Source organism: Filicampus tigris, chromosome 21, assembly GCF_054856515.1.
Source record: "Filicampus tigris isolate MCC_2025a chromosome 21, RoL_Ftig_1.0, whole genome shotgun sequence".
NCBI classification, from domain to species: Eukaryota; Metazoa; Chordata; class Actinopteri; order Syngnathiformes; family Syngnathidae; genus Filicampus; species Filicampus tigris.
The window spans coordinates 9,627,099-9,650,358 of record NC_141237.1 but is presented as its reverse complement, the minus strand read 5'-3'; the positions used below and the strand labels follow the sequence as shown (position 1 = coordinate 9,650,358).

Sequence of the window (23,260 nt, the reverse complement as noted above, 5' to 3'; positions counted from 1 at the left end):
TAGTCAATAATTTACCTTTATCATTTATAGTCAACACCCGCATACGTATTTTTTTTCTCGTTTTTTAAAAAATATTTTTTCGTATATTTTTTATTTTTGCTATTCGTGGGCCCTTCTCCCACGAATACACGCTATGTTATTTTCTCAATGGTACGACAAGCTGTGCCAAACCAAAGGCTTCAAAAGATTTAAGCTCATCACACACCAAATGAAGCAGCCGGAAGCATCTGAATAGGACAACAACAATAATATAAAACTACCGTCAATGACTTCCCACCGCACATCAGGCGATTGACCCTCACTCATATATAATAACTCGCTGCAACAGAAAAACTGCGACTCATGTTGTTCTTATCAGGAAACAATATTCTAAGGCCCTTACTATACCCAAACTAATGCCATTTTTTTCTGAACCACAAACAACACAGTGTGATTGTCAAGGAAGAAGTGGTTTGCCCATGTCACTGTAGCTATAATGATACAAAGAGAGGAAACGTACTAGGAATAAATAGAGAGTGTGGTTACTTCAGAGACTGTTGGTTCCATTTATTGACTACACTCACATGCATTCTGCGACAGAGATGCACCACACTTCACTTTCTCATCCACAGGTACATATGAAGTGGTATATATTATTGCTATGGTTTGGCAATGGCGGAAGCTTGCTGAATCTCGCTTTTAAATTGAAACTTGTATTTTCGTTGTGAAAGCTCACGTCATACGTACAACGTGGCATTTTTGATTGGCCGTTAGAAATGCAACACTGCAATGCTATTCACTGGCAATTCAAATTTTGACCTGCCGCAAAACCAGTGGCCAAACATCGACCACTTGTGAGTATAAGTTGCTCAGCCCTGCACACTGAGAGTTCAGTCAGTTTCGGAGCATCGTAGAGCAGAGAAGAGAAGATGGGACAAAAACAAACAGGTTTTTTTTGTTTCTTTGTATTTTTAAAATCAAAACTTCTAAAGGTTTCACCCTTTTTCATGATGAAACCGAATGCATGGAACCAACAACAGAGCTCTTGCCAGTTGCAGTAGCACTGCTGTAAGTGTCAGTCGAGGAGGCTGCAGCAGAAATTAAGCAGAGTGATGCTTATGTGAGTATTAAGGTTGTCAAAATAGTTATCTATATGAAGGGTTAATTTTTGTTCTTACCAATTCAATTAGAGTAAACATGTTGCAATGATTCACTATTCCTCAAGGACATTAACCTCAGGAAAATAGGATAATTTTCTCAAATTCACACTTTTAAAAAACATGACCAATAAACATTAATAACCTGGATCTTTACCTATAGACAGGGTTTGCTTTGGGGCACCTAAAATTAACTTCCCCATCGATTATTTACGTGCATCTTTGCGCTCCTCATGTCAGTGAGTGAAACACAAACAACGCCGTAGTTTACTCAACAGCTGAGCTCTTGGCTGCATTTGCAGCAGACTCACAGAACAGGCGGGCTGTACCATTTCTTCCAATGTGAGGTATTTTACGACAAACATGTTTACAAATCACCGTTCTTTGAATAGTCTTAAGCAGAAATACTCCATCTATATAATATAGAATGTAAAATTGCTAGCTTAAATGTGTATGAGCCGATTTAATAAGAGGAATAAAAGATGATAATTATCTCCCGCATATGTAACACCCCGCGTCATCTTATTGAAGGTTTGTCCCAAAATGGCTGGAGCGAAACAGAAATGAGAATCGACGATTTTTGCTGAGTATTTTCGAAAATGACCTCGTCTATAGAGTGAAGGTGCACCCTCCAGTTCTCTGGAGATCCAGGTGAGACATCATTCGAGGTAATTCAACAGTTAAATTGAGCCTGCTGCCTTGAGTCACGTCAACGAAGCCAAGCAGGGCTTAGTTTGCACTGTTGTCAGTCACCAATAGCTTGTCATGTAGTTCGAATATCTGCATTAGGTCTTCTGTTTGTATAACACCGTCAAAGTTGAGAAACAACAACATGCAATACTATAAATCTGACGTGAATATGCAAATGCAACAACGTTCGTGTTGGTCAACGTTATCGTAACATCAGTCAGTTTGTGCACAGTTAGTGCATTGCAGGCCCGTGCTAACCCTACGGCGATGCTACGCAGACAAACGTCACAAAATTAGGGTTACAGCAACAAACACATGTCACAAACCACTACAAAGTGATGTGCAGACATTGATAGACATTGATATCAATTTAACGATGCTGTGAATCTTGTGCGTAGAATTCGTCCCTGTTGTGTCTCCAGTGCTGATTTGGTGATGTTGTTGTTGGTTGCAGATTTGAAACTTTTATGAAAACAGTACCCCTTGTTTCCAAATCGAATTATTTCTATAATGCACACATTATAGTCAATTCATAGGTAGCTATTCTTCCAACAGAGTATTACACTCTTTATTTATTTATATCCCACTTCAAGCATGATCACTATAAAACTAATGAAGCAAATTTATACCCAAATTAATAACCCTTGCCTTTTTGCCACTGCAAGGTATCATCTCAACATTCAAGCCCGCCCGCTATCTTTGATACAATACTACAGGACAATTGGTTCAATAAAACTTGAGCGTTAATCAGAAAAAAAATCTTATAATACAAAAGGATGTGGAAAGGGCAATTTTATTGAATGTAATTTTTTTTCACCCACTTCTGCATCCTACTAATGCATGACATTTCTGCACACTAGTAGGACAGCTTTGGCATACTAGTACAGGCAGCTAAGACAACAAAACTTTACGTGAGGTAAGACTTTAGGTGCACTTTCTGACTTCTGCACGCTACCAGTACTACTAGTGATGGACTATTGTTAACTAGGGATCACGATATGCAAATGTCACGATACGATAATATCACGATATGAACCTCAAAATAGGATGATTATCACAATATTGTGGGGAGGTTGGCGACACATAAAAAGCCCACAACACTGTATAAAAGCTCACGATATTGTAAAAAAAAAGGTCATATTTAAACAAAAAAAATCACAATATTCTGTTTTTGTACATAACAGCATTCACAAAGAAAAAGGCTTGGCCGGTCATACACTCCTATTGGCGATTAGCGTGGTTCTTAAACATACGTAGCATCAAATTAAACTGCACTAATAAACTAACCACCAGAGGCTGCTGTAACTGGACAAATGGAAAACAACTTGGGCTTTTAAACAGATTTGCTGCTATTAATATCGTGACATGACGACGACGATATATCATGGCAATTTTAATATCGTAATATCACGATATTGCAGATATTGTGACCTCCCTAGTCACATCTTTCACTTTTTTTTACAGGGAGGCTTTAAGGACCGAAGCTCTGAAAACGTGCCCTACGTGAGGAGGGATGCATCGATGGATTGTGAGGTCCGAGTTGTAGGATCACTGGTATGTAACTTGATTAATCCTTTATGCCATATTTCAAGCATAACATATGACTGGTCAATTGTGAATAAAGTGATATGTTTCATAAATCCGATATTGACATAGGTTGTAAAATGGAGCAAATGATGCAATTCACACTGTTTGCTGCCTAATCTGCTTTCTGTTAGGCCTGCAGTGATTAATTGAATAAGTCAAATAATCAGTAACAGAAAAGGTTGAAGCCAAATGTCTGTCTCAATGCTTTGGAGTTTTTTTTTTTTTTTACATGGGCTAAAGTTACTGCATTCGCCGATACCAGTAAGTAAGTTGCCATGACGGTGGCGAGCCAGGAGAAGAGTCCGTAAAAAAGAGAATGTTTTACGATGGTTACATACAGTACTTAACACAGAAGATAAACTGCATTGTGTACTCATACAACGCATCGATGATCGCCAACACAAGGTAACGTAAGGATGCTAACTAATTTAATATAGCCTATTATTGCTAGTAAGAATGTATTTTGATGCCCCTGCAATTTGTCAATGGTCGACACAGTCGCTGGTGCACGTTCAATTACTTTATTGAAAAAACGGTAAGAAAACGAATGCCTAATTTCTTTGGGGGGGGGGGGTGTAATACCAGATTTTTATTGTATGTTTCCTCTGGATAGTTGTTATATGGTAGTTTATCTTTAACCTGTTTCACACTTTTTCTTATTTTGCAATTAGGTAGAAAAAAAAACCATGGGCTGGACTTTGGATATATCTGTGCTAGTTGGTTTTGATGATTCTTTCAACTTCTTTGTAAAAGTTTGCAAATGTTAAACATTAATCCTGCTCATGTAATGTGTATTTAGCAAGCTAGTGCATTGAGTCACCCAACAATTAAGTGAAAGTTGTTGTTGGGGTTTTTTTTGCCTCTCAATTTGGTGAACGTACATGTAATTGTAATTTAAATGAAGAGGACTCTTATTATGGCGGTAAGTTAGGAAGAGAAATGTGTTGTGGTAGTGTTAATGACGTTCCTTCTTTTATTGAATAGTACAGCATACTAAAATAAGAGCAAGTTCTTTTGAGTGATTAACTGGCAGCTGCCCAATTTGGCTTAAGATCAGAATTCTGACCACCATTTCTTTTTCAAAATAGAGGCTCACCTCTAGAATTACCTGACTTCCACCCCCCAGCAGATGTATTATCTCATAAATAAAGGACAGACCTTAATAAATACACAAGAAAACACCACACATGCATGCACAGAATTGCACACGTACACACGTAAACCTTTGTTTCTTACGTACCTGTACCTGAATAGAAATAAAGTTGTCCTCTGGAGAGGGGAGGTGATGAAAGGGGGGGGGGGGGGGGAAATAGAAGCTTAATGTAACTTTAGATTGGTCAAAAATAATAATAAAGGGAACGCCCACAATTGTGGACAGACCAATAGTATAGATTTGTGGGAAAATATTTACATTTACCAAATTGTGACATAAGAGGTTCCAGCGATATACAACCCTGTCCAAATTACTGTTTGCCGTTATACTCGTTTTTTGACCCTGTTTGCTTATTTACATATTTTGTGCCATATCTTAACCAGAAGCATCCAATGCTAAAAGGCTACAATGGGATATAAGAAGTAGTCTTTAAGTATTTTTCTGGGTAGAAGAATTCAAGTAATCCAGTTTAATCTGCATGCAATAGTACTGACTGGCTGCTTGTCAAATGATCATGTTTTTGCATATTATGTCCCGTTGTTGATTTGTTTGGCCCGTATTTGACGTAAAAGACAGAACATTTGTCCGATTACCTTCCAAGTTTGTCTTTTGAAGTCGCTGCCTTTTTTGCAGTTTATGTTGGCTCGCTCCCAGATGAATATGTGAAACAACTTATTTTGTGGACCAAGCCATCTGCTGTATCAGTTTCCTAATCGATTGGTGACTGGAAGCTTTCTGCCTGATCAGCCACAGTTGGCAACTGCGAGCTTGCCGTATGTCAGCATGGATGTTTCTCACAATCATTGAGATAAAAAAAAAAAAATCTTTTGTTTCCAATTTTTGCAAGGACAGAGCATATTTTTGTTAATGATCAGCTGTGATAAATTGAAGATGTGTTGTTGGGAGGAGAAGTGAAGGAGAAATTCCCCTCCAAGCAGAGCCAGCATACTGAACCTGGAAATAGCTCTCACTGTGGTGTATATTCCAGAGGGGGTTTTGGTTTTCCTTTCCAGGTACAAAATATTATTTTCACCACTGCCAGGAAGCCAGGTTTTGTCACATTATAACGAGCTGTAAAGGTCAGCGAATCCCACATGCTGCAACTCTTTCAGGAAGTTTTCATTTCGCACCCCTTCAGACCTGCAATTTTTTTTTTTCTGAGCTGTTGCCATTTCAATGTCTAGCTGTCATCGCATGTTGCCCCCAAAAGGGTAGCGTGCATTTACCCTTCACTTGCCCCTACTAATTTTTTTTTCCTGTCGAGCTCTGGCAGTGGGGCCTCATGTCAATCTACTGCAATTCGTCTTTTGTGAGTGTATAGTTTCCTGATCAAAAATTTATTTATATATAAATAGAAGCATAAGCAATCTTTTTACACCATTAATTCTTATATCACTGCTTAAACTCAATGTTGGCTCGCTGCAACTTTATAACTGCTCCCCCATACCTGTAGCTCTTGATTTTCAGTTGTAAACATGGAACACTCCACTATTTGCTACCAAGCTCACATTTTAAATATTTAGGTTAGGGTTAGCACATTCAAACATTGTAAAGCAGTGAAATTATTAATGAATGAATGAATTACAAATATATTTTTGTTCATCTAGGTTAGGAGCATATGGTGACGAGCAGAACAATTAAATACTCTTTAATTAGATGGCAGAAGGTAATGCGTAACTCATCTGTAGAATAAGTTACGCCTTCTGGTGAGAATATTAGCTTTCCGTGCAATAAATCTGCTCAGATTTCTCACTAAATCAGCAAATTCCCCATTGTGGGACTATTAGAGGTTATCCTAACTTCTGATTGAATTGAGATGAGCTGGCCGTTATTTTAGTATTTTTCTTTGGTGGTCCGATGTGAGATTTGTCTTAGGTAAAATGGGTGCCTTGGTCCAAAGAAGGTTGAGAAACGCTCATGTAAAGCAGTGGTTCTCATACTTTAGACACCAAGGGCCACCTCAAAAAATTCTTAGCCCTTCAAATACCACCTTCATGACTAACATTGACGTACAATAGCGTAGTAGGCCTAAGTGTTCATCAAAAGCAAAGCCAAGGTTTGTATTGCTCCTAAAAAGTACATTTCGTATCATTGTTAGCCACTGTGACACTTTGTTTAAAAATAGGAAAAGACAAAAAAAAACGGAGTAAATACAAATTTACTGTACTAAAAAAAATGAATGTAACCGAACTGTACACCGAATATTGTGTTCATTGAAGATACTAAGGCCACATTCCCTTTCGTGAAAATGCAACCCAGGTCTAACCGAGATCTGCAGAGTATTTTGCTCAGATGTGAGTTTCTTGGCAGAGTGGAGTCACAAACCACAAGGAATCCAATCTTTTTCCAGATTAGATTTGGGCCATGTGCTCCGGTGCTTTCTTTTGGAAATCAAACAGTAACTGCAACAAATATTCCAAAAGACTGTACTCACACAAATGTGAGCCATTGATTACAAATGAGATTTGTCCATGTGCACAAGTGAATTTAATGTTGCAATTTGGCAAAAATGCGTACACTCCAATGAAAGCGTAGCAGGGGGAAAAAAAAATGAGAAGAATCCAATCACTGAGTACAGTAATCATCAGCAGCAATATGACAACGATTTCCTTCCTTTAGAAATGATATGAAGCCGACTTTTCAAAGGAGACGGACTCGTTTATCTTAAGCACTGCATGTTAGGTTAACCGAGGACTCGGAATTGCCTCTTTGGATACGAACATGAATGGTTGTCTAGCTACATGTGCCTTGTGATTGAACGACGGGCGGATAAGCAGTATAGAAAATGAATGAATGTCTTATTTACTTGTTGGCGCTAGTTCACATCCTTAAAAATGGTCGGCTGCTGTCATTCTTCAAGGTCCGTAACCCTGCACTGAGTGCATTTCGAGTATATAAGTCAGGAAAGTAAATCATAACGTGTAAAGTATGCATACAATTAGATTCTAGCTTTATAGTTCATTTCAAAGCAGCTTACTGCTCACTTGGAAAATTGGTTAGCCGACACGATTTTTAAGAGTTTTCACAGGCCCCGGCTCAGCTCTTTGGAGGAGCCGGTCACAGTTGGACTGTGACAGCCTCGTTTATCACGCTCACCGTGGCAAATCGCTCGCACTTCTAAGGGTGCGTCACGTACAATGGCTCCAAGGGAAGAGGCACATTGTCGTATTTCTCATCCCCCCTCCCCGAACGAGAGTAAGGGGTTGGCATGTAAACATGGCACCTTGCGTAAACAAAATCCATGTCGTACAGCTGGTTGCGATGTTGACTTTGGCTTATGAGTCGACTGCGCTTTCTCATGTGGCGAGATGAGGAGGGTGGAAGCAGGCAAAGGAAACTTAGATGCTTGTCTAACGTTTCCGCTCAATCGCAAGTATGATCATATTACTGTATCGCACACACACACTCGCTTTTCTTCCAGGCGGCACTCATCAGAATGCTTTGAAGCAGTAGTCTCCGTCGAAATTATTCACCAAAGAGCTGATAATGCTTAAAAATGGCGTTGCTTTTTCAACAGCGGTGCTTTAAACTAGTGGGCCTGCATAAAACATTTTTTGAAAAAAAATATGTTTGCGTTGACTTCCCCTTTAAGTCATTTTCTGTGTAAGAAAGCTAGTTGTAATTTGCTTTTTTTGACCAAGATGGAGAGTACTTGTTAGTATTATGGCTAGTGCTATGGATGCATTTTGGGAAGCACAATGTTCATTGTCATTAATGACAGAGGGGGAAAAAAAGCCAAAGCTGGTGAGGATAAGTGGTACAGATGGACAGATGGATACTGCACACGTGTGCCACTGTCATGGGGTTGCTAAATAAAATATGTCCCACGCCTCAAAAGCAATTGACATGGAGTCGCTCCAAGACACAAGACGGGCATACGAGCTTGTAGCAACCTAGCTCGGTGCTAGCTGCTCCCCAGTAGCTGACTTGGCGGACTCCTCTCTCGAAGCACCGAAGAGGTGGCGGTGCTTGCCAGTCCGATTGGCTACCCCACTGTAGTGTTCTCCTCTTTAGATAATTTGTACATACTGGCTGCAGTGCAGCACAGTTCTCAAGGGTAACGTCAGCATGTACGCGTCTCCTGCGTTTCGACCGGAATTCCCCAATTACTAGCATTGCAAATAATGGATGCGGTAAAAAGTTGTTCAGGGCATTTTGCGTTAAGGCCGTATTGATGCGTTAATTTCGACAACCCTAATATATATATATATACTGTATGTTTATATATATATATATATATGTGGCCACCGGGTGGCAGGCCGGAAACGGCCCGCGGGCAGAACTTTGGACGCCCCTGCTCTGATCTAATTGGCCAAAACTGTTGAAGTTGGCCCTCTTAAAACATCCTTTCTCTTTTATACGAGTCTGCTTATACGTGTCCTGTCGGGTAAGTGCTGCCCAAATATGTCATGAGCGGATGGTTGAAGAACAAGGAAAGCGCATCTCAAGTCTGAATAATGAATGAAGACCATATGGTGGATGGAAAAATGAGTTTGTGGCTCAGTAATAGTTGGGTGAATGTTGTTTCTCAGCTAAGTCTCATTAGACTTAGATATCGGGGCGCTCCTTTAAGCCGAGCTAGCTGTCTCATTCAACAAGTTAAATGAATGTTTGGTAGCACCAAAATGGGAATAGATTACAGCTTCTGTATGAAATTTTTGTTTTTTAAGAACAATGCTTCGTCTTTCTTTCAAAACCTGCCCTTGAGCCAGAAATGATCTCCAATTATATTATGGCACCAGCTCTTTTATCTTTTGAAGGAAACGTCATTCGTGGTCTAATTGTGTTTTGTGTGTGTGCGTTTGAGCACTTTCTGTTGTGTGGAAGCACCAATGTGACCTTGAAATTCATTTCTAAAGAAAAATGCAATAGAAATTTGTATTAAGAATAGAGGTACTTTGTATGATTTTGAGGCCCATTTTTTTTCAACCACATTTAGCTCTACAAATCAGTTCAAATTCATTTTGGACCTCGTGCATGTTTAGCCTGTTTGAGTCGGTCTTATAAAACGTGAAACCCAAGCCCCACCCTGTCATTCCTCTGAGGGTCCTCCCACTTCAAGAGGTGCGGTGCATTCATGAATGGCAGCATCCCTCATCCCGTGTTATGGGGCGGTTTCCAAAATATACTGCCCCCCTGTTAATTTATTTCATTACTCCACCCTTTGTCTCCTCAGCCTCTCATCTTCCTACATATTCGTCTTGCAAACACATTTTGTGTGTCTCCCTTTCCCCTTCCCACAGCTATGATTTAGGCGTCACGGTTGCACCCACTCCCTGCGAGCCCTGGATCACGTTACCCTGCCATTACTCAATCGTTCCCCTGTAAGGGTGCTCCGTGTCAGCAGTAGTGGAGCCTGCCTTCCTCCTGCGGACCTGTAGACAAGTACAATTTAACCACAGACGCCCATGGTCAGTGGAGTTGCTCCAGTTATGGCACAGACTCGTTGGAAAGTTATGCAAAGTTAGTCGCGGGCAGCGAGCTTCGCTGTTTTGCAGCTGCATTTTCTATTTCAAGGCTCGGCTTCTTTGGTTGCACCACAAGCCGATCATGTTTCAGATATGTAAGAAATGTGTTTGTTTGTGTTTCAGGCCGGAGGGGGGTAGATTTGTAGTCCTGATTGTTTTATCCACATGTTGTTCTCCCGATGAGTTAAATGTCTTGTTAATTTTAATCGCGTAAAGGTGAGTGATGCAGGCCATTGGTCTGTGGAGGAATGAATGTGTCTACTTGCTCGGCCCTGCAGAAATTCCCTGAGCTTAAGTTTGTCATTTGATTAATGCCTGCCAAGCTAAGCTACTGTATATTGTAAGGAATCGTGGGATGCTATCGTTTTAATTTATGGGAGGTAGTGAGGGGTAGTAAGTGTGGAACTGTGTCCCTGCCTATGTATTCTCGTAGGTTGTAAAATTTATAGATGCCAGAGCAACCTCCTGCTATTAAGCTTGTTGTGCACTCGCGTGGAGCTACAACTCCCCTCGTGCAATCACCTTTAATTCCGCCACTCATTAAATTTACCTCGACATGACACATGGCCATCCTGTGTGAGGCAAGCTAGCATATCACTGCACAGGACGACCCACTCTGGCTGGGATAATCTTCTCTAATTGAAAAGGAGGCATCGTTGAGGGCTGCTGGCTTCTATGCTGCTCGACCCGCTGCTTGTTTTGCAGTAATGAGACATCTGGGGCTGCACAACAGAGATGTTTGTAGAGGACTGTCAGAGACTAAACAACAGAGATCGCCGCTTGTTTACAAGTTCCCGTCCGTGGACATTTTAGATTAGCGTTGCATGATTAATTACATTCGAGATAGTATCACTATATGATAACATTCAAAATTCACTGCTCAAGCAAAATCACACCATGGAGCACAGCCGGACTAGGCGCAGCTCCTCTCAGCTGGTTTACGTACGCCTGCGGAAAAGGAAAGGAAACACTTCCAAGCCACTTTTTTAAAATGTATATACAATTGCAAAGTTGGGGGGCGGGGAAATCACAATGAGATTGTTTCTCAAAACCGTTTTATGTTCCAAATCTACAAAGTGATACTGTTGTGCTGTTTGTAATTTGGTATGTGACAGGTATGTTGGGCACCCTCCCATTGGGGGTACCAACCACAACAGTATTCAACTAAACAGAATCACCACTTCCTTCCAGTAATGGAATAGGAACAATTGAGGAAAAAAATGGAGGGATGATTCAAAGCCATTTGTGTTTATCAGCACATAGCACTGACTGTAACCTTTTGCCTTCCTCTTTTTTTTTTTTTTTTTTTTTTAAATTTATAGGTTGTGTCACCATTGTACAATGTCACTCTAGTTGCGTAGCCACCTGCTGTAAATGGCCAAGAAAGAAAAGCTGGATTTAAGGGTTTACTCTTCCAAACTGTTCTATAATAGGTGTGTGATGATAAAACTTAATTAATATAATAGTAATAATAAGCACCAACATCACACTATTAGTCACTTTACAACACTGTGACGCAACGCTTTAGTATACAGTCGTACTGTGCTACAAGAATGTGGAAATATTTTACCGAAACTGAGGCTTGAAAAAGTCCATATAAGTATTAGTGAAATAGAAACAGTGAATCATGAAAATAGTTGGAGTCTAGCTAAGAATTCCCATCATAAAGCACACTAAGATGTGTAATGCAAGGTGAGACTGGTTGGCTCCGACTAATGACTACGTTGTTGGGTTTGCGGGTGAGCAGCAGAGGGGATGCGTGTCACCCGCGGGAGTATAAAGAAGCATTTCGAAAGAAGAGGGCAGCTTTAGATCTCAGAAATGTGACTAAATTGGTTTGCCTCAGCGACTGAGGATGATTAGAGAAGAGGGCTGTCTTGTTTTGTGTTAATAAAGTCAGTTTACAGGAGGAACACGACGTGCTGATACCACCTACAGCTAGCACAGCATGAGCCAATCACATTCGTGTACACTTCAGAGACCACCCGGAAAACAAACTCTAAGAATGTTACAAGGGCCCACATATAAATGTGTACATTGCACACACACACATTGTTTGCACACATTTGAAATATTTCACTTTTCTGAGGCCCTTTTGCGTTGTTAATCAAAATGTTAATCATTTTAATTTAAAGTTTTTAATTTTCATCTCATGAGGATTTGTTGTTGTAATAAAAAAAATACATTGCATGTGAACAGTATATTGAATGTATCCGTCTTGTGTCTCTTATCTTTCCATTCCAACAACAATTTACGGAAAAATATGGCATATTTTGGAGATGGTTCGAATTGCGATTAATTGTGATTAACTCGATTAAAATGTTTAATCATTTGACAGCCCTAATATATATATTTATTTATTTTTTAGTAGTTGTCCGATTAATTGATTATCGGAATTTTATTCTGCCATTTATCGAAATCAGCATTGGCCTAAAAAAAAAAAAAAATCCATATAGGTTAGGTTGAGCCCTAGTTTCTACTGCCACCTTTTTCATGTACCCTGTGTCACAGGGAACATGTCCTGTTACTTGGCAGCATTAAGGCAGGTCTACAGCTACACTCCAGATCCAGCTGGCCCCACTAAGCCCTCCGCAACTCACCAGAGGCCTCTAAATTACTGCTTTTCACAACCAGAAAAGCACCTCGCATATTTGAGTCGGATTTAAAAAGAGCTGTTTTTCCTGTTCTCTTTGATCCTGCACCACATTTGCAGGCATGGATTCTGATATACACTGTAGCAAGGTGTAAGAGAGGTCCATTTGTCATTTAAGGGCCACATCACTTGATGGTTCGCCCTGCTCAGAAAGATACACTCTTGCACCTGAAAAGATATAAACCAAACGCCAAACCTAGCATCGATACTTGAGAGGCTTAAGGTTAATACTAAACTGCTGTAATTCATTATTTGGTTGGTTCAGAGCAGAGATAGCAGTGGTTCAGCATGTACCTGTCAGTACTAAATGATTGCTCATTTCCTGCCAGAGGGTGGGGGTGGAGGATGAGAGTAATCACAAGCAGCTGCCTCAGCTGGACCTTGCCTCTCCTCGATCTTAGCTTGTTCTTCTCGAGCAAGCCTCGGTGCCAATACGCCTACCTCTTGTTCATGTTCCGCGCAACCTTTTTGAATACATCACACAATGCTTGGGTGCTGAAGTAAACACCACATGCAAATGAACATCATTGTTTGATTAGAAACTTTACAGAACACCTGCGTTTGACAATTTGTGTTCTTTTAACGGTGTCTGTTTCTTTTTGATTAGCTAAATGTTCAACCCATACATCAAAGTTGAAGCCCCCGGAATGAGGGAGCCATTTCATCACCTACTCCTCTGACTCTTTCATTGGAAAACGATAAACATAAATCTGTAGAATGCGCCTATGCGATTCAAGACTACGGCACGGACGTAAGGAGTAGGGAAAGAAAGCCAGGTTCTGCTTCGTTTTCCCCTGGCAGTGGAAACCGATAGCTGGAGCTCTCTGGGGTTTACTGGCATTTGAGGGGGGGAAAAAAAAAAAGATCCCACCTTCAGCAAAGGCAGACTTTCACATCAGAGTCACAACTTGCTCTTCAAAATGGGAAAGAGGATGTGAGAGATTGTTGAGGAGCCCTCTCAGCAATGTAGAGGGACTTCGGATAGACTAAGGCTTCGCCCGTGAATCACAGCTAATTAACAAATTAATTAAGATCAAAATCTCTGCTCAAGGAAGGACCGTAAATTGTCTGTACATTAAAATAGGCCATCAAAAGGAAATCCCTTCCATTCATGAAAGAGGGTAAATTAAACCGTTCTGACCCTTTCTTCTGTTATCCCCACCGCGCGTCTCACAAGGGACGTCTGTTAAGGGCGAGCAAGCCAATGTTAAGCCGAGTTGCAGCCAACTTGGCCCCAACAGAAGCTCAGTTCATAATGCATTCACTGTACATATTTTAATTTATTTCAATAAATAATGTCCCTCCAAGCTATAGTTCGATCTTGCCGCGGCAATGCTGACTGAAAGCCACACCACATGATCTCATTTCTCTTGTGGCAAATGATAGATAATAAACATTTTTGTTAGGAGGGCATTGAGTATGTTTTATCATCACCTCACGCCGACTGGCACAATAACCTAACACGTGATGGATGGATGTGTCTCTTTTATTCTGGCGCTACAGGCTGCAGAAATATTGCTCCGTATGAATTTTAGTGTGCACGAGGAATTGAATTTAGTGGGTAAAAAGGGAAGGGGTTTCAAATGTGATGAGGGTCAGTGTGTTTTTTATGCTTTCACTTTTTCCACTTTCTTTTTGGTTTATATCTAATTATATTAGCACTACAAGTTTAACATAGAACACTAATATAGTAATACTAAATTAAATACCCACGTATATTGTCTCTCTGTACAAGCTTCCTAAATACAGCAAAACTGCAATATGTGTGAATTCACGGAAAAGGATTCCTTTTGTGCAACTCTACCTGAACCGATCTCCGAACTACAGCTAATATTGTTGTTGCAAACTAGTGTATTTTGTTGGATACATTATTAGGGATGATCCTCACAGTATTTCCAACAAACCCTCACTTTTCATTAGCAGTAAAGCAAAATGGTTTATGTACACCATAAAAAGTGAACAAGGGACTGTAAAAGAAAGCAGCAAGGCGGAACACTGGAGGGAAACGAAACTTCCTATCACCTATACACACGCGCAAGTCTTGCCACATAAGCTGGTTTGAGGAAGAGAAGCGTTGTTGTCAGCAGCCACACTTTAGGAGGATGAAATTCCTCTATTTGTCTTGTGACTGGGGAAAGGTCCATCCTGTGTCAGGAAAAAAAACATTGATTCAGCCTCTATAGCAAAAATAAAAAAAATCATCAGGCATCCAAAAATGCGCACTGACAAATCAGTCATTCTATTCTGTGATATGTACCTTTTGGATGCAGTATCAAACAGCTTGCTACACGCTTTGTAGCGAATGCAAGTTAACTGGTGAGCTATGACGTTAGCAACGCGAGCCCGAGGACACTGATGTCAATTTCAGTCGGCAGCAGAGGGTTTGGCACTTCTACTTGACAGTATTACGTGATAAATATGATATTTGACCAAATTTGCCGTCCCCGGCCCCATCTTGTGCCTCTAATATAGTATACAAGAAAACGCCTTGCCCGAAGAAAAACAACCAATCAGAGACAGAAGGCGTGACTTACAACGTGTCAGTCATTTGTCACACACTCGACGTCGGGACAACCCCCGCAGCCTTTCGCTGACCTGTTACCTTTTACCCCAGAAAAGCACCTTATTTCTAAGGGAGTGTTGCTACAACACGTAATGTCATTTGTTGGCAATTGTTTTTGCGAGGCCCTTTCATTTGAGGTAAATATGCAGGAAAATCGGAAAGCAGGAGTGGAGCAGATACGTTTTCACTGCACTGTGAATCAGTTACGCTTGGCCTTTAATTTGCAGGGATTAACTGTTAACAAGCTCCCTTTTCGGTTTGCATAGTTGTCATATCCTAAATGACTTCCTCTTGTCTTTCCCTTCAGGCAGGAAAGGGTTACTCTCCATATTTCCTGTCCAATTCCCTGAGCAGTGGCTATGTTCTGATTGCTTTCTAGATGTTAAACATTCCCAGGCTCTTATAACCTTCTTGGTTCGCCTCTGCTGTCCAACAGCTGTCCCAGGTGAACAAGTGGGCGAACCTCCTGTTTTTAAGGATAAAATCTACATTTTTTTTCTCACAGGGGCAGGAGATACCGGGACTGAAAGGGCAGGAGGCTATGAAATGAGAAGCATTCTTTCTTTGCCTTTGCTAAGTGTCTGCAAGACTGTGGGAAAGTACATCCCAACCATGGCATTTTGGATGAAATTGCGCTGCACTGTCTGATGGGGAAAAACTAAATCTTAAACGTTAGATTCCATCGCCTTTTTGACTTGCAGTTATAGATTATAAGGGAAGTGTTTCCTTTTCGGGTTCGTTCCCACTCCTGGCCTCACGAGACACCTGATCGACAGCCGAATTATGTTATCTCGTCTGAGTCAGCGGAGCCTTCGCATCAGTCATGAAACAATCCAGATTGTGCTAACATATGTACGCGGAGGCTGCGTTGTGGACATGACCCAGGAGCAGAGCACGGCCAAGCTGCACTATATTTAGCCCGGCGATGCTCCGGCTAATTGCCCTCCCAGGCCTAATCATTTCCAGGCTCTGCAGCTCACAAGCGACTGAAGGGGAGACCAAACACCCTCAAACCTCGTGTTAAAGAGATGTCAGCATCAATGGGTCTGTCAATGCGCTTCGCGGGCAAGACCAATGATCTTACTATGCTTCCTTTTTGTATTTTATTAGCTTTATAAGCGGATCCTTTGTCGCAGAGGTTTTCTACTACTGTATCGATGACAGTTTATGGATGTTTGGCAACAGTGCGGGATTATCGTCATCTACCAGACAGTTAACACGCTGTACATGTGTGACTTTTCCCGATCTTTGTTCCCTGTGTGTGTGCTCTTCTTGATTGCTCGAACAACTTAAATACGCTTCAAACAAACTGCTAAAAACTTACCGGCCTACCCATACAATTACGAGGACTGATTTCTCATCTGTGTTCTGAATGTTCCTTTACTTTGATGTTTGCTGGAAACGTGGTGGCCACAAAAAGATCGAGGTGACAGGAAGAGGCATACAAATACAGCTTGACTGTGTGTATTTTGTGCACGTTGGCGAATGGTTAGTCGGCCGTGAGTCTGGCAGGCTGCGGAGTCTCTGGGTTGCTCTGATAGCGCTTGTTCCTTTGAGAGCCGAACACGCTGCGTATAATGACACCATCTTCGTCCAGGGTCTGATCTCAGGCCAGCTTGAAATGATCCAATGTCTCTGCTGCCAAGACCCGGGCAGGATAAAGATACGCTCGCAATTGGTCGAGCTCATCATCATACAGTTTGGGTAGCACTGGTTTGATAGCTGATACCACCCACCCTCTTCACACTGGCTCCTTGCTGGAACACACTGATGCATAGATGCCCCCTTGGCAAATGAGCCCACCTCCTTGTCTACCTCACCTCTCTTGATCTGCCACAACTGGCGTCTCTCCCTCACACGTCTCTGTTCTTTCTGCGTCTCCCCCCCCACCCAAAACAGTCTTTCTTCTCTCTCCCTCTCCTCCCAGTTCCTCATCAGATCCGCCGGGCCAGATTTTTTGCGCTTTTCAGCGAGTCCTGCGAGGGGAACCTTGAGGGTCTCAGTGGGATCAATTTAAAAGGGAAGTACTTGTCTCTCCTCCTCTCCTTGGCCCTCTCGGCTGATTGGATCCGCTCACCAGAAACTTGCAGGCTTTTGATCTCACCCTCTCAAAACCCACCCTTTCTCAAAGTTTTTGCCCGAGCTTGGCTCGAAAAAAGAAAAAAAAAAAAAAAAAAAGTCTGTTCCACTTTCTGAGAAAATGGCCCCTCAACCCATTTCTTCTCACCTGTGAGTAGCGACGGAGAAGTTTTGGAAAGCCACCGGGGTGGTGAAAAACACACACAAACTTAGACATAACGGATTTCTCTTTGAAGATGCTAGAATGATCCCTCTCCTTTATGACTAGTGGTCTTTGGGTGAGAAGTTGCTGTGAGCAGCAATAAATAATTTACAGTGAGAGGAAACTGTTAGAAAAAGAAAGGTAGGAGGTGCTGCCTTGAAGGAGAGTGTTAATGTTGCGTCTTCGTTTGTTGGCCATTTAGGGACAGCCAGTCTTAAGTACCTTCACCAACAGGGACTACATTAACACTCAAATCATCAGGTTTTTTTTAGCCCCCTCACTTGATAGGTGGAACTTAATTTTAATCCTAAAGAAGTTTTTTTTTTAATCAGAGGCATCACCGTGTGTAACATAGTTGTGCAACTTATTCAGTACATTGGTGCTTGTTCAGTAGCGGAGCTCTTTCAAAACTAAGAAGTTGCCGCTCCCAAGCCGTAACCTTTTTACTCAAAATGACATTTTTTAATCAACTATATCCTAGTGTGTATACATGCCAGAAGTATTTGTTTCTAATCAAATATACTCATTGTGTAATGCAACTTTGTAGAGAGTGTTAACGTGAACAACAGCAAAAATCCAGGTCCTTTTGTGTTATTGATTTTTGAATATTGGACTTTATTATAAGAAGACAAGCTCAAGCGCAAGCTCAAGTTTCCCCTTCGGTGTACCTTACCATTGCAGTTGGTGTCCCACTGGATGTTCTTCTGTCAGGTTACTATAGGTCAGACCGTTTCTGTTTATTTTTGTCTTTCCTAACTGCCCTTTCTTCTCCTTGGAAAAGCCCTGTCATGATAGTATTACCAGTCTTGGTAAATTTAGCCAAACCAGACCACAAACTCCTGTGTTTTTGTTTTTTCAAGACACATTTGAAGACTATCACCTTTTTTTTTTTTTTCCCCGGAGTGAACTTTTTCTCTGCTGTAGAACCACACTTGAAAGTTTGAAGTGGCTCAGATACAAGCATTTGTCTTTCTAAAGAAAAGTAACCCTTCCCTTCAGGACTCTTGAGTCCCTGTGTAATGACATCATTGGCGAAGCCGTACGCTAATTGAGGTTTAATGCTAGAGTAGAACAAGAAGGGCTGTAATTTTTCCGCCACGGCCTGGAATAGAGACGATGTTTTCATGTGGTCTCAGTAAATTTAGATTGCAGTCCTGCCACTGTAGGACACCTGTTTTATTTTTCTTATTTCTCCTTTGCATTAAAAGAAAAATGGAAAAAGTCGGTCTTTGCCTTAATGTGGAATTCTCCGTTTGTCCAGAATCTGCATCTGCAGTCCATGAGACACTATAGTGTGACACCCCATTCATAAAATGTGATTGGTGGATGTAATCTGAAATCCATTATAAAATTCAATTACTAATCTTAACTCTTTACGTTCAGTTTGAAAGTAATAAATACAATATTAGTATTCAGATATATGGTGATGGCCTTTAAAACATTTCTATAATCGACTATGGGCACAATAAACCATTATGTAATTGCAATTTTCTAGCGATATTTTTAATGGTTTGGAAAAATATTTTGTTTGATGCCAATGCCATATTGACTCATTCACTGCAAGACATTTTCAGACAATCTTTTTCCCTAACGTTTGAAAAAATGTGAACAAAATGTAAATAAATTCCTGGGCTTGAATGGCTTGACTGTGAAAAGACAAGTAAATTCGTCAATGGCAGTGAATGAGTTAATGACTGGCCGGGCAATGAGCATTTTATTGTTTCTTTTTTGTACTCACATGGTACAGGTAAAATATTAGTCTGTTAATAACTTTGCGGCTTGTCGGCATCAGTTGGTGAAGCGTAGATGACTTCCTGTGCCTTCTGATCTTAGTTCAGGCGGCACGGGAAAGCATCCACTGCATTGCTCCGTTGCGTGTGCCGCTCTCCCGTTCTTCAATAATTTATCCAGACAAGTAGAATGATTATTCTATGAATATGCACTAAAAAGTCATTTCTTGTGCTCTTTCTCTTCAAGTTTGTGCATGCCAGTGTGAGCTCATTTGTGTGGCCTTCCGCACGTGTGTTACGTGTGTGTGCAGCTCTTTTCTGCTTGAAACAAAGGAGGTGTCAGGCCGAATTAGCCCCCTTATGACTGAACGCCCAGAGAGCTTAGAGATGCACCACAGGTTCTGCTGAGTCGCTCATGAGCCACAGTGTCGGCCTCGTCGTTGCTTTGTGCCACCCCCCCCCCCCCAACCCCCAACCCGCACACCCTCTTTCCACTCCCGAGTTGCTCTAACAAGGTTGTTGGAAGAGGATAAGGCGTGTTAAATGAATAATTTACACACAAGAGCGCTCCTTATTTATTTAATATGGATGGATCTGACTGAGTGGGCAGCCTGTGTCCCTGCCTGCCGAGACACTGTTGGCTAAACGAGCGCTCATTCTGTTAAATGGAGTGTGTCTGCGCGCGTTATGCGCAAAGCCACGTGTGAATCGTGTCCCTGCCGAATGTACTCGTCGCCACACCGTGTTAGTCTTTACACTTAAGATCGCTTGAGAGATCTTTCACCTTTGTCGTCGTCGCTTTTGTGCATTTCGCAATTTTGCAGCCATACATGCTTGGAGAAAGGTCTGGGTGCTTTCATTTAGTAGGGACCATGTGCAAATTACATTGATCTGGAAGAACATACTTTGTATGGGGGGGGGGGGGGGGCTGTGAGCTAGTTTCCATTCGTACCTGATAATTCCATCACAATTGACCTGGCGATTTTTTTTTTTGTTTTTTGCGCTTTACATTTTTAATCTAAAGGTGAAATACTTGATGTCTTTGCAGGGGGAGTGTGGAGAGGTGGGGGGCAAGACCACGGCCTTGGCTCCACCTAATGACGAAGGAAATCATCAAATAGGTAATAGTTTAATTTGATGTTGAATTGATAGACAGGGTCGAAATTGTCTTATTTTACATGACTTGTCAGGACTTTGTTGAAAATGTATTGAACAGTTGCATCATCTACCTTTACCTATTTCTTCTGTTGATGGAGGTAGCCATGCACAGCAGGATACATCACTACAGCTTGTGTATGTATGTGTGTCTAATTCCCAAGAGAAAAAAATCCCATAGCTCACACTGACCTCATTATAAAAATAGCTCATCTATCCACCCATCACGTTTTTTTTTTTTTCAATTTTCCTTCTCCTCTGCAATCCCTTATACATTGTGATCCTTCCTACCTTTCTCTTTCTACTTTGTCTCTCTGTCGGTGTTTGCAGTGGATTTAACACAAGATTAAAAGCTTACGCAAGTCTTTGTAACATTAAGGTTTCTCCTGCACCTGTCATTACCAATCTAGTCCTAATCTGGGATCATAAGATTTCTTTTAATCAAGAAACCTCTCAGGATAACCTAAAAAAAAAAAAAAAAAAAAAAACACACAGTTGTTCCGTGATGTCCTCTAGCTACAAATCAATCTGCCCTGTGTCCTTGTGCTTTCGCCGCCTCTTCTACCTGGTTTCTTGCATCGTTTCACCTTCCTTTCCGTCATTCGGGTGCTCACATGCTTATTAATTAACAGCAACAGCATGTGAACAAGCATGTCTTTGAGGTTTAGAGTCTCCTACGATTTTGATAACCTGTGCAATTACACACGTGTAGGCGATATTAGATATAGGGGAACCTCTAAGGTGGACCACGTTACATTGTGAGACGCTGGCCGGCCTCTGTTTCATCCATCCATTTTCGATATTGCTTATGGGATACAGGAGCTTCTCTCACCTGATTTCAGGTGAAACATAGACTATACCCTGAACTGGTCGCCAGTGAGTTGCAGGGCACATATAGAGACAGACAACATTTGCACCGTCAGTTTCCTTTCCAGTAATTGAACTAGAAATGATCCTTTCCAGGGTCAAACATTGGGCATCCATAACCTTATCAACTATTCTGAAAATTACTACTACCTCTTAACATCCCTTTTTCATGTTGGTCCTTCTTTAGGAAGTATCACAAAAAATCCACAGAAAGCCTGAGAAAAGGGGGGGGGGAATGAAAAACACAGGTGTAGCTTTAATCCTTGTCTTCGTCAAGACCTGAGCACTTTTCATGATGTCATTTACAATGACTTTTTTTTTTTTTTTTTTTTTTTTTTTAACCCGAACCCCATTGATGGGCAAAGAAACGTTGTGGTGATTGGTATCTGTAAACTAGCAAAATTCAGAACAGCTTGCTTACAAGCACATTTTCTGAAATGGGCAGCTCACAAAATGTTTTTGGTTGTTATTTCATACCTGATGGGTGGGCAGCCATCAGATATCACTATCTGTATACTCTTTACTAATCCTTCCACAGTGAAGATATCCTTCTTATCAAATTGGATCCAAGTAATCATCAAACATGATATGTAGGTCTTGGCAGTGTTTTCTCTCCAGATCTATTTTCCGTGTCAGAAATGTCAAATATTCCAAATTCTAACAGTCGAGATCCAGTCCATAGTTTCCCCATTGTTACACACAATTTAGGCCATGCAGTTCATTTTTTTAGATGATGCAGTTGCAAAGTTGGCTTTAAAGACCTTGAATGTTTTTTTTGTTTGTTTTGTTTGTTTTTTTTACCTTTTGAGTCACATCACTTTTTGAATTGTAACATCTCAACTGAACCCAGAAGTGCCTTTTCTGTTCCAGAAGAGTCTTACCTCAACAGCAGAACCGCGTGGATCATCTGCCTTTTCTTTTGATCTCGCACCATGTCCATAGGAGCAGATGTAACTAAGGACGTTTTACAACATTCCCGTTTGTCTCTCAAGTTGAACCACAAACATGTGGCCCTGCTTCGGTTGGTACTTCACTCCATTTGAAGTCCTTCAAGACCTTGCGTACACGTTTTTCTTTGCAGTCACTAGTTGGTTTAAAAGCTGAAAGCCACACTTGAGTGTCCTACACTACATAGGTGATTTTGCATTACCTTCATCCCTCCACCGCTGCCTCTCATTTCTCCTTCTTCCTACCTTGCTGTTTATCTGTCTCTGGGCCCATCACGTCCCTGAACCAGCTGTAATTAGCATCCACATAACACTGTTTATTTACCCAGGTACTGGGAAAAAGGGGAGGGAGGTGAGAATGAAAGAGATCGTTGGAACCAGAAAGCAGAGGAGAGGAAGAAGTCATGAGGGCTGGCAACAGGAAGAGAGGGAGGAATGATTCCGAAAATCAAAGCGCTATGAGACTCTCTTTCATATTGGATGCATGAGATAATGATACTAAGAACGACGTGATGCGAAAAAAAGTCAAAAATTAGATTCACAGAACTTTCCTGCTTCTCTATGCCACTCTGCCTTTCCCAGTGTTTCATCTGAGATGCAGAGGGACTACAATTAGCATGATGGCATCTTCCTTCCTCTCAGATTCCCCATTGAATTTGTCCCATTGAGTCGAGAGATCATTAAGGTGTTTGTGTCCCAGTAGACGTTGCGATGATGCACCTTTTCCCCCTGCAGTGCCAGTATGAACAAAACTCTTAAGATGCTGTGCTGAAAGTGTTTATTTCAAATATTGTAATGTTTTAATATTAGAGCTCCATCACACACTACACCCACTTGTTTTTTGGAAGAGCATAAAAAATGCTGATGAATCTAAAGTGGTTTAGAGGTTAGCTAGGTGGAAAGGGGAAGTGCCCCCCGCAGTTCAGATGCTTTTTGCATCATTCGGAACATGAGATGCAAGATGTAATATTTAAGATGTTGCAGTGTCATTATATCAATGGGATTATTTTGATCGATTCGTTGGAAAAGT

General features: G+C 41.2%; 1 protein-coding gene across 2 annotated transcripts in view; it reads left to right on the top strand.

The window, feature by feature from the left end:
- The first annotated feature begins 1,661 nt into the window (after window positions 1-1,661).
- znf438 (zinc finger protein 438) overlaps window positions 1,662-23,260 on the top strand; it is a 32,192-nt gene continuing 10,593 nt past the window's right edge. The window contains exons 1-3 of one of the 2 annotated variants that reach the window (XM_086021603.1): window positions 1,662-1,787; window positions 3,291-3,380; window positions 20,310-20,382. The gene's annotated coding sequence lies outside the window, so the exon portion shown is untranslated. Of the gene's footprint in view, window positions 1,805-3,290; window positions 3,381-20,309; window positions 20,383-23,260 lie in introns of both variants that reach the window. The other variant, XM_086021604.1, reaches the window with a different exon arrangement.